The sequence below is a fragment of the Anguilla rostrata genome, chromosome 3 (assembly GCF_018555375.3).
Source record: "Anguilla rostrata isolate EN2019 chromosome 3, ASM1855537v3, whole genome shotgun sequence".
NCBI lineage: Eukaryota > Metazoa > Chordata > Actinopteri > Anguilliformes > Anguillidae > Anguilla > Anguilla rostrata.
The window spans coordinates 32,641,618-32,654,413 of NC_057935.1; the positions used below are offsets into that span (position 1 = coordinate 32,641,618).

The window sequence follows — 12,796 nt, forward strand, 5'->3', positions numbered from 1 at the left end:
CCCCTGGTCCACGATTGAATCTCCCCCAACCCTCCACCCCCCCCTCCAGTCTACATTGCTTTGGGCCTCTGGGTTGATGGGGGGAAGGGCTCAATTTTTTTTTATTTCTGGGGCCCCCAAAAGGTTATGGGTAGCCCTAATTAAGGGCTACCCATTACTGTCCCTAATTACTGTCCTTTCTCAGAGCATTCCCCACATCATTCTGCAATAGAGACTCCTCTGATTGATGTGATCTCCCAGCACCAGTATCACAGACATGGACAGTGTGAAAAGAAGTCACATGTCCGTTCCTTGACAGATTAAGGTTGCAAGATACATCTATCGGATGCTCCGGGATGCATCATCAGTGACATTCCTGGGGTCATAGGGGGTTTCGGGTCTTTCAACATCAGACCCCCTCGCCCAGGTGACCCAGCCGGGTTTGATCAAGTCCCGCTTGCATCCCAGCAGCAACAAGCCACGGGCCTGCCCTCTTTATCCAAAGCCACCTAGTGGCTTTCTCTGCGGCTTCAGTGATGGAACGTATGGCCCCCCTCTTTGCTGCACCAGTGATTCCAAGCCCAGCCTGAGCTCTGCAGAGTGAGCGCCCCGCGAACCCCCGGGAGCCCACTTCAACTGGCTCGCAGCGAGCCCGCCAGCCTCGGCTTCTGCACTGCTCCACCAGCTCTTGGTATTTGGCAAGCTTTCTCTCGTGAGCCTCCTCCATGTGTTCTTCCCAGGGCACTGTCAGTTCCCACATGATCACCTGCTTGGTGGAATCTGAGAATATGATCAAGTCTGGGCGGAGTGTTGTTTGTGCGATGTTATCAGGGAACTTTAGCTGTTTTCCAAGATCCACTCTCAGCTGCCAGTCTGGGGCTGTGGAAAGTAGGCACGGTATTGTCTGTGGCAGTGAACAGGGCTTCTCTCCAGCTTTGAGAAAACGGATGGTTTTCTTCCTGGGGTGGTGTTTACTGGACTGAATGGCTGTGGTGACCGTCTCCGCAACTGCTTTGAGCACCTGGTCATGGCACCAGCAGTAGCGGCCGTCGGCCAAGGCTCTGGGGCAGCTGCTGAGGAGATGTTGAAGGGACCCTCTCCCAGCACACACAGGGCAGGAAGGCGTTTCACTCTTGCCCCATGTGTGAAGGTTTGTTGGGCTTGGTAAGGTGTCGTATACAGCTTGGATCAGGAATCTGATGCGGTAAATGTTCGCCCGCCAGAAATCCGACCAAGTGATCTTCCGCTGCAGAATGTTTTCCCACCTTGTCCAGGCTCCTGACTGAGTCCCACCATCTTGCTAACCCATACCTCCTCTACGCCTGCGCGCACCTCTTCCTGGAGGAGATGTTGTCGTTCCTTTCCTTTGGCCTTGCCACATCTGGCAGCTTGGAAAGTAGCCCAGGCCTGATCGCCTTGTTGCCACCGTCCCAACAAGAACCTTCTGCCTCAACCGTGCCTCTGCCACCTGCAACTCTCTGGCAGCACTCAACTTTCTGCCTGTGCGGACCTCAATGCCAGATGCTGCTACTTTAGGGTCCCTGGAGTCTCTGTCAGTGGCGGTTCATTAATGCGGGGCGCTGGGACGCCGCCCCCCTAAATGCGAGATAATTATAAAATTAAAATTGTTTACTCGTACAATGTGCCTGGTAGTCTGTCAGCACCTGTCAGCATTCATTAAAAATTGGTTCCAAAATCAAATTGTATTTGTTTAATTTCTGTGTGAATACATGTACATCCTGGGTGAAGGGCGCCGGCCAAATGAGTGTGTATGTAAGTCCTTAAACTTTTGGAAAGCAGGTGACCTGAGGCTGCTCTCTAAATGGTCGCTTCAGATTTTCCCACTTTTACACTCGCGAATTGGTATTGTTTTTATGTTTTTTGATCTAATGCGATTGGACAATTCTCAACGCTATCTTTCATGTTCACACCTGCCATTAATATAACTACGGCTGCGCGACTGTCACTCCTGCTCCTTAGCTAGCTGACCGGTAATTTCAAGAGATGGCAACTTCAAGTGGAACCGTGGAAATCAAAGAAATTTTGGTTATTTCCTTACAAAAACACCCTTTCACAAGGCGTTCACTGGAAGAAAAAAAGAGGATAAAAGAGCTTGGACCGGACCAACCCGATTTACAAATTCAGCAGCCGGCAAGTGATCGAGGACGAGCCTACACCCAGGGCTTCTCCCGCTCTTGTTATGACAAACAAAGTTGGCTAGCTGGATGTGGTGTAAGTAATGCCTTTTATTGCTTTCCCTGTTTGCTATTTCAAAGTGTCGGCACCGAAGCGTTGTGGACAATGACGGGGGTACAAGACCTATAACATCTTTCTGAAAAATTCAAACGGCACAAAAGTAGCCGCAGCCATCTAGACAATAGTATGAGACTAATTTTCTTTGGCAGCATTGCTGAACAGCTAAATGAAGGCTACCGGATTGGCATTAGAAGGCACAACGAAGAGTTGACAAAATCGACACATCCTGTCCAGAATAATAGACTGTGTGAAATTTTGTGGAGCCTTTGAGTTGGCTTTGCGTGGCCATGATGAGAGTGAGAGCTCCGATAATCCCGGGATATTCCGTGGGTTGGTGAATTTTGTTGCCTCCTTTAAACTTCAGCATTCACATATTCACATTTTGTCTAGCAGATGACAGCAAAAGGCTCTACAAATGACCTTGGGGTTACCTAATATTTTCCTACTTTTTATGACTTCATAGAATGTAACAGTGAGAGTAAAAATGACTTTAATAGTTCCATATTTAGAAATTGAGCTGTTGCCTGTTTGTAACTTTAGGCGATGTAGGTGAAATGGGCATTTTGTCATCTCTACATATTATTTTATATTATTAAGGATGGCAAAATATGTTCAAGTAGTGCTACTGGCCAGTGTTTAGGCAACATTAGTGTGTTGTATTGTTTTCAGATTTTTTTTATTTTTTATTTTTTATTTTTTGGCTGAGCTATGAAATGCTGCTTCAGTTTGCCCCCCCCCGAAAACTGTGCCCCCCCCAAACATTTTTATCACCAGCCACCACTGGTTTCTGTACTGCGTGGTTTCTGTACTTGTTCGTGTCACCACAAATTCTTCTGAGAGGCCGCTGAAGGGGAGCTGTAAGGTGTTAGTGGATCCGTACAGAGCAGCACTGCTTAGGCTCCTTAGCAGGCCAAGCCACCTCTGCTAATAGCTGCTGATCTTCTTCTCCAGGTCTTCCACAGTTGACATAGGGACATCATATAGTAACAGGGGCCATAAAACCCTAGGCAGAATGGCATGCTGGTATATCCAAGCCTTGAAACGACCGGGCAACCCAGATTTGTCAACCTTGGTAAGCTAGGCCTCGAGGCCTCCGCTGGTTTTGTGGATGGCAGCTGTGTCCTTCAGGCTACAGTCAAAGAGTTTACCCAAGCTCTTGACTGGCTGTTCTGTCAATGTTGGGATGGTGGTTTCGGATATGGTGAAATGGAACTTGTCCACCACTTTCCCTCTCTTCAGCACAAGGGACCTTGTCTTTGATGGTTTAAAGCTCATCCTTGCCCATGAGATGAGCTTATCAAGTCCTTGTAAGATCCACCTGCTGCCAGGGACTGATGATGTTGTGACAGTCAGATCATCCATGAAAGCTCTTATTAGTGGTTGCCGCACGCAGGTCTTTGTCAGGGGTTCTCGGCACTCCACCTCTGCTGACTTAACCACCATATTCATGGCGAGGGCGATAAGGATGACTGAGATGGTGCAGCCAGTTATAATTCCCTTCTCAAGCCTGTGCCACTCTGATGTTGTAGATCAGAAGTAACTCTCATCCGGAAGTTGTTACAATAATCCAGAATGAGGTCATTGATCCTGCTGGGAACATGGTGTCTTCGAAGAGCCTCCTCAACCAGCTTGTGCGGTATGGACCCGTAGGCATTGGCGAGGACCAACCACAGGACCACCAGATCTCCTTTGCCTTCCTTTGGTTCTCTTAAGAGCTGCGTGACTGCCCCTGTATGCTCCAAACAGCCAGGTGTTCCAGAGATCCCACCTTTCTAAAACATTACACAGAAGGCATTGCATCAATGGGACAGGCTAACGATTATCACTGGGAATTCCAAGAAAATGGGAAATATAAGAGAAAATTGCTAACAAAAAGTTTTTTTTGTAGCCGTGGTGGCAGAGGAGGGTGACATCATCCTGTGTCTCTGGAACAGAACACTGGACTGGAGGATGTTGTCATGATTTTCCCACATCAGCAGCTAGTGAGTCAAACAAGGTAGCTTGCAGAGAGTTCCTGGGGTGAAGTTCTATACCCAATCTTGTTCCAAACACCCACAAGCACACACAATCAAAAGTTGTGTGGTCAGAATAGTAAAGTCGAAATGTATAGCACAATCTTTTGACTGCTGTATATCTGTGTTCCCAACTGAAACCAGAGAGAACTTTATTTTTTGGGTCATAGAGTTGTAGAGGTTAGAGATTCACAGCAGGCTGTAAATATCACTGTCTCTCCTGTCCTGGTGCCCATCTGCTAATTGGGCCATCTATTAAACTAGGCAAAGTGGATCATCTAGCCAAACTAGAGGCCTGTCCTACAGATGTGAAGGCACACATCTAGCCCAGGACAATGCCATAGAGGGAGGAAAGTAGTTTAGTCTTGTCCATTAATGTATTGTCTGAGTTAGCCCTGCAGGGTTAGAACATAAATTTACATTGATTTGGGGCTCCAGTAGGACAGGTCTCAGTAGTGGCTGCCTTTATAGGTGGCCGTGAATTGTATAGCAGCTGGATTTGAGCTTCTATCCAACTGTTTATTCTAGGTTTTTGGCATAGAGACTGCATTTACTCAGTGTGTTGACAATCTTTATAGTGCCTAACCTCATCCGCTCTGTTTATTTTTCCCTAGGGCTCCTGCCCCTCCCTCGGTCTGAGTTCATGGACCGCTCCAACCTTGTTTCCTTGCCCTGAGTTCACAGGATCTCTCCAGCCCTGTCCCTCACTTCATGGCCATCAAGTGTTGCAGCCCTGTTCCTCCCCTGCCCATGTCTTGATGCAGCCTGAAGCTCCAGATCAACATCTTGCCCCTGTAAACTCCACTAAACTGAACTATACAATTTGGACTTCTGCTGCAGTTACAGTAGTTTATTACTTCAACTGTGGCCTGCTCAACCCAATTTATTTGCTTATTGATCCCATACTACATTTCCGTTAAACCCATTCTACTGCTACTTCACACCAGGCCAGCTAGCGGAGGATGGGCTCCCCCTCTATAGCCAGGTTCCTCCAGAGATTTATTCCCGTCGGGGAGTTTCTTCTTGCCACCGTTTGAGGGTTTTTCTCCCCCACTGGGATTTTCTTGTACCTCATGTGCTTGCTATTTAGGGGTTCAGGGCTCGTTTTTTCACAGTTTTTGTTTTATTCTGCCACTCTGTGAAGCATCTTTGTGACAGTTTTCTAAAACATAAATGTAACAAAATGTATGGAATTATAAGAATTCTTCCACAGACAAGCCTGTGAGAACAGTTTGGTGCGTCTGTATTCTTTTTTCAATGTGATAATGGATATTTTTACTAAAGGCAATTTCATTTTTCTACTGAGGGATTTTTTACAAGTAGCTGGAGGTAGAAATGACTTTCAAATGGAAATGAGGATGTAATGATGGTTACTTTGATGACTATTTAAGCAGCTTTAATTTAGGCCTTATCTGATTGAAGTCTCAAGGGCTCTCCTGCTCCCAATGCTCTGCTCTGACTGAGCTTGTCTGATATGATGAGCAACTGAACTGAGACCAGGAGCATATATGAGGATTTAAGCTCTCAGTGGACATCCGTCAGCAGGGCTGACAGCAGAACCCTTGTCTGGATCACAGCAGCCGGGATAACAAGGGAATAACACACAGGGTTCAGTCAAGGTACCCAGTATGGCCAACATCTGCTGCCTTTTTTCCCGGAGGGAAGGTAAAAGACAAAGAACGAAATGGTCGAAACGTTGTCACTGCTCACAGATTTTAGTTAAATAAAAATCACTTGGGAGCATAATAGCAGTGTTCTGGTAGTATTTTCTTATAAAGATCCATCCAATGAAAAAGAGAAGGGGGAAGCTGTCAAGGGGGACAGCATCCAAGGCAATTAAGTATATGTCTTATGAATGAAGAGGGTTAGAAAGGTGAACATGATTCACTGATTACCCAATACAAATGACCTCTGTCTGGAACCAAAGGCATTGATTCAATCAAGACAAAGCAGGATGTCAATATAGTACATTGTACCAAAAAGACCATGAGACTGTTTTAGAAAATCTCCCAAATTAAATCTCATACAAAGCTCCCAGGTCGAAATTTGCTTTATAACTGAATGGCTGCAACATGTTCCTTGATTCTCAATGAAGGAGTATGTTGTCTGATAATCAAGTTACTTTAAAACATCTGAAATAATATTCAAGACAACTTTGAAACCATGGTTTCTGTTGTAAGAGTTATCAAACAAATGTAAACCTACTTGAGTGACTCAATATGTACAATATGTGCAGTATTACACTTTCTCTTTCACCAAAGGATCTTATGGGACTGAAGTGAAAGTTTACTATAGCCGCGTTTCCACCAAAAGTACCCGGAACTACTTTTCAAGGAACTAAAAGGTTCCTTCAGCCCATTGTTGTTTGCGTTTCCACTGCGGTCTAAAGTCCCGCGAAGATTAGGCAAATTAGCCCACTGACGTATGAAAAGGCGACGTTGTCGTCGGTCCATCTGTCCTATGATTTCTTCTGTAACCCCATACTACCACCGAAGTAGCCTACATTGTTTTCTAATAACCGGGACAGCCCGGAGGGGTTTATTCCACTTATATACAACGGGTTACCAACAATGACTATATATGGTTACTTTTGTATTTATTGATTTTTATCGATTTAATCACCTGGAATTGAAATATTCTTCTGCAGCCGTTTGTGCATATTTTACCATTGTCAAGCAAAACTGTCGTTGGTAGTTGAACTTGGACCGTTGTTATGCAACAAATAGGATATAACAGGCCAATAGTCAGATTGTAACTGTTTTATATATCCTCTCAAACACATTCATTATGTTTTTATGCGAACATTCGCTTTCATGTCTTGACATCCGAAGCGACAGAATGCATTCACATTTCCAATATAACTGGCAACAACAGCAGAAAACATGCACACGTTGTAAACAATTTGCTGTTTGATTACTTTCTCATCGTCAATTCTATATAGGCTAATCGCAAAATGACAAGAATAGAACGAAAACTCGGACTTGCGTGAAAATTTAAATCAGTAGTGGTACAGCCACCGTTTGCTTTCCTTCGAAGTTACTGCTAGCCGAGCAGCGAAGTGTGCCCTCCAGATGCGAACCATGCACCATAAATTAGTCCATAGTCTTCCTGGTCTTTTTGTGGAATTGAAGAATGGCAGAGTAAAATTACGGCAGTCTGAAAAAGCTAAAGGTACGATTACTAGAATTAACCTGTTATTTTACCCTGACAAAAAGTGCGGAAGGTGATTTCCAGTTTGCTTTTACTGTATCACCAATGTGAATTACGCAGAACTACCGCATACCTCACATAACTGTATCAAATGTTTTGAGTCAATTACAACGGGCTAACAAAGAAAATCCGGAAGAAAATATTCAACCGAATTAATCCGTTTGAATGTTTTGGTACGTAATATGCTGTCCCAGCACGAATGCTTAGCATTTTATAAAACAAATACTAAAGCAAGAAAAGAACAGAAGAGCACACGTTATAATTCCAAGACGTTGGCAGTGCTATAACCAAAAGTAGGCTACTGCGCCGCATAACATACAAGTTTGATTTGAAGTTATTATGAAAATAAATCAGTTTGCGCCTGCATATTTTTAAACATGGCGCCTGAAAATAAACACAAAAAAATTCTGCGAGTACTCGACCAATCAGAAATGTTCAGCGCTGCAAGCTCCACCCAAAAGGTTCCTGTACTTTCGGAAAGTACTACCCGCCAAGCAGGAACTTTTTGGGGGATAAAATAAAGCCCCCGGAACTAAATTTAGACCCTAGTTCCTGCGGTGGAAACGCACTGAGTTCCTCAAAAGGTTCCTAGTTCCGGGGTAAAGTTCCTGCGGTGGAAACGCGGCTTATGTTACCTAAATCTGCAGCTTATTACTCAATTTACTAATTATTAACATCTGTATAGGAGCATAGTTAAACCTATCCTGAGTATCTTTGTTTGCTGTTTGATTGCTTTGGCTTTCTCTGACCCCTCCCTAGTGTACTGGACCTGTCTAACAGAGGGGTTTGTCACAAGTTGCCACAAACAGGCAGGACAAAACTCACAGGGAGATACACAGGGAGAGTTGCACAGGCAGAACCACAGAAGCAGAAACACGTGAAAACACAAGGATCCAGCACCCGAGTCAGGGAAGCAAAGAACTTAAATAAACACGACACTAACGAGACACAGGAGGGCACAATGCACAATCAGACCACAGAGCGGGAAGGGAAAATGAGATATGAACAAAAAACAGTGATAGAATAATTGAAAACAATAATACAATTAAACAGGGAAAAGGAACAGAACTACAAACTGAAGTGCCGCCATCTGGTGGCCCAAAAAAGGAAATGCGGACAAACACAGAAACATGACAGTTCTAACTCAGAGCCATGCAGCTGCTGCAGCCAGCAACTAAAGTGTCCATGACTAATGAAAATGTGGTCATCTTCCTCACTGAAATATGTATGCTTAGTATAATGAAAACTGCTACTTAGTCAAATTTAAAATATAGGCTCACTGTATCAGTAAAAGCATTGTAATAATTGATCCAAACATAAAACAGCATTTTGTGAACAGTGCAGCCTGTTGTATATTTAATTTTAGAATAAATTAAAACTTTTTACATTTGTAACAAACAGTAGTAAGTTCACAGACGAGTCTGGTACATCAGTGGCAAGACTAAACACCAGACAAGAGAAGGGGTATCACAAAATACAAACTTTAATGTATAAACACTCAATAAAAGCAGTTGGTTTAGACCATATTGTTTTTTCTGGAACTACATATGAAATGGCTACATTGTGTGCTGGATGTGACAAGTAATTCTTACACCACAATCCTTTTGTTCACAAAGCCATAGAAGACTCACAGAAAAAATTAATTGCTAGCACCAAAACTACAGGTACATTCCACACTATCGTGACTAAAAAATATCGGTGAAATAAAATAAAGGCAGACATACATTAATTTGCACAGCACACATGTTCACAGAGCACTAAAACTGGCAGCAGTGTTTCCCATACAATGAATTTATTTGGGCAGCCCGCCCAATCAGTTCTTCTGTATTCATAGTTTTTTCAGATGATACAAGCATGATGTTCCCATTTCACTTTTAGCAGCAGTACATTTATATATGGGAGAGTGGGGATATAATTAATGGTTTTTGTATTTTGCTCAATTCAGAAAATATTACTAGAGATGTATTAATCATTTTTTAATACAAACAACCTACATCCCTCGGCGATGATTATACACCACAGTGAAATGTCTGGGACCTACCATTCACTAACAATCTGACCAAAAGTACCAACAGTGAAATGTCACATTTAACCCTGAGGTTGGGGTAAAAACTAACCTAGCGTAGGTACACCTAACAGTAATAATAGCTTGAAAAGTTAACACAAAGTAAGGGAATTCAATACAGTTCCATGTTATGTGATATAAACAGTCTTTAATTAAATTTTTGATTACATTTATATGTTTTTCGTGGCCTACCTATATTGGTGAATATCTATCACAAGACTGTACATTATTCTCCGGTTGCCGTGTTTTATCGATCCAAACAGCTGTATCAGTCGATGTCACTTCACCACATAACCTTAAGTTAAAGTTGAGTTAAATATATGTATGAAGATCCGATCTGAGTTGAACAAATCCAATCAATTGTTTAATTAATAGTCTAATATTATCAACAACAGGCTAACATCCCCTTTCGGTTTAACCCCGCAGGGGGTGTGTCTGCACTTCTGCCTGGCTAGCAAGCCCGGCAAGCTAGCATGCTATATCAAAACCATGTAATCACTAAAACTAGTCACTATCACTAACACTAAAATTATTTATGATTACATACATTTGGATTCTTTGACACAGGAATCCATACACACACAATACAGTAGCCAAAATGGACTTGCATATAGCCCAAACATACTTTTGGCAATATCTCATGAAATATTTATTGAACTCTCCCACCATTAGTTGGAGACAAAGAGATGGCAATTTTACGTGTTTAACCTGAAATACGTCGTTCAAGCTTGATGCATCTACCTAAAAAGTGTTACATTTTACCTCATGTTAGGGTTTGCCCTGCTCTCCCCTAGTACATTACCCATGCCCACTTAATCACACCACAGTTGAACCTAAATACCCTACTGGATTAAATGACACATTAGCTAATTGTTATAGGAGAAACTATTAAATCTAGAGTTGTTAGAACACTTCAGTAGTACATGCCCTGTTCATGGTGACAAAGCGCATAGACATTGTCTGCAATGTGCTGCAGAAAGACTGCACCAGGTTACTATTCCAATATTTTATTGTGCTATGCAAAAATTTAAAAAAAAGAATGTGAAAGCTTTTGGTCCTACAAGCATGTAATGTGATACAGCAAAAATTGCGTGAGGATACTGTATGTAACCCGTTAGAAAAATAGCAACGCTTTAAAAGAGTCCTGTAGCTTTAAGAAAGGGAGGCTCCCTACCTAACTTGTTAGGAGGACTTGTTTTGCAACCCTAATTAGTTTTATTGGCTGTAACAGGCAGTAATTATTCTGGAAAATAGTTAGCCCCGCCCACCCCAGGGACTTGGTTGAGACTGTTTGTCACACAGGAGAGTGCGTAGCAAGAGGGGAGAATGGGAGAGACAAAAAGACGATCAGAAACAGAAAATCATAATCGTTAATTTAAGCAGTAAACCTAAAGAGTAGCTCCTTAAATGACCCAGGGACCAAATATTTTCCAGATCGCACACTTCAATCTCTTTCCTTGGGATCTTGGTAAGTTAAATGTTAAAATTTGCTAAAGTATTGTAACTGTAGCAGCAACACGTGTGCTATTAACTCCATGTTTCCTTGAAAATAGCATTAGCCACACGTGGCGTTTAATATTTTTCAGTTTGCACACTTAAGTTTCTTCCTTTGGGATCTCAGCGAGTTTAAATTTGAAATTTAGCTAAAGTATCGCCATTGTAGCAGCAACATGTGTGTTATTAACTCCGTGTTTCCTTGAAAATAGCATTAGCCACACGTGGTATGTATAGCTATTGAGTTTCTCTCATATAAAGTTGAATGTTGCTATTTTAAAGCGTGAATGGCACTGTTATAGTAGTTCTATCATACGTGTATGAATGTGCTATGTAATATGTGAATGGATGTGCCATGCAATAACCTTGTGTTGATTTTAAGTAGGCTATAGCTCATTCAAGGTAGCTATTAGTTGAGCCTATGCACTTTAATGAAGTTAGCTAATGCAGTACTGTTAGAAACCATGCACTAGCACTTAGCAAGTGCGCTACAGTGGGGTATATGATGTAGCCATATCTTCTATTGTGCACGACAATGCAAGAGTGTTAGTTCACATGCATTTAAATGATTTTACAATCAACTAATGATTTACCTGATTGTTAAAGGTTTATTGCCATGTATTTGTATTGAGTTCATGGTTTAAAAAGTATTTGCTATAGTTACATGGAAAATACCTTGATCATATTTCATGATCAATGGTTAAAGAGTGATAGAATATTTGATAAAAGGAAACTGTACAGTTGAACATTTATAAAGTGTACTATTTGGTTTATTAGTAACACTTTTACACTTTTGAGGTTACAATGATGCCTTAAAGAAAAAAGAGAAGAAACCTGTGAACCTAGGATTCTCTCCCTGACGAGGGAGATGGCGAGCCGACCAGCTTGATCACCTTGATTCATCTTCATCCATTTGAGGAAGAACCCCCTGATACCCCTTGTTTCTCCCAACCCCACTCCCACTGTGGTAGGATTGTGACTGAGCAATTACATTTTATTTGATACTTTATTTTTTGTAAAAAGGGTGCACCCAACCAACAAAACTGACTTGAAACTAACTAAATTGAACTTGACCAATTGAACTTAACCAGACTGAACAGAAGACATTCAGAACTTAATGGACAGTGAATACAGTTACAACACTCAGGACATTGATATGAAAACAAATGAATGTGTTTGAATGTGATAAGTAAATGGCGGCTTTACATATGGTCATTTTCTTTAATACAGTTCTAACCATTTTGCACTTACTTTCTGGCTCCGGTTGTTCATTGTGTCCATCTCTTCATTCATAACCTCTCCTTACGAACCTAGCTTTAACCCGAAAATATTTACCTACTGCTAACTGACCCTTTAGGTGGGTTACATGTACATTAGCCTGCATGTCTTGCAGGTTATACTGGAAAAGGAAGAAGGGGAGACCTTCAGGGAATTTACTCATTTACTGAGCATCCTGGATTCTGCAGCAACTTTTGTGCTGTCATTGCTGGACTTTTAGAGAAAGAGGGTGGGGTTGATGAGCCCACAGTCTCAATAAAAGTGGACCTTTATTTTTGGATAATAGCTGTAAAGTCAAGGACACAAGCTGTAGAGGTGCACTACTGCAGATCATGACATCATGCTACAAGGACTAGTCAATATAGGATTTTCTGACCAGGCAGTTTCCTGGTTCAGAAGCTACCTCTTAGATAGAACACAGTGCATCCAGTTTGATAGAAAGAGATCTGATGTTTTAACTGTACAGAATGGGTGTCATGATTTCAGGGTGCAGTGGCTGAGC

The 12,796-nt window shown here is 42.2% G+C and overlaps 1 long non-coding RNA gene and 1 pseudogene across 1 annotated transcript; one reads left to right on the forward strand and one right to left on the reverse strand.

Annotated features, from left to right (window-relative positions):
• Positions 1-388: 388 nt before the first annotated feature.
• LOC135249676 (uncharacterized) lies at positions 389-4,569 on the reverse strand (annotated as a pseudogene).
• A 6,063-nt stretch (positions 4,570-10,632) lies between these two features.
• On the forward strand, positions 10,633-12,266 carry LOC135252031 (uncharacterized). Its single transcript, XR_010329270.1, has 2 exons — positions 10,633-10,990; positions 11,844-12,266. It is a non-coding gene; the product is annotated as an uncharacterized LOC135252031 (long non-coding RNA).
• The last annotated feature ends 530 nt before the right edge of the window (positions 12,267-12,796 follow it).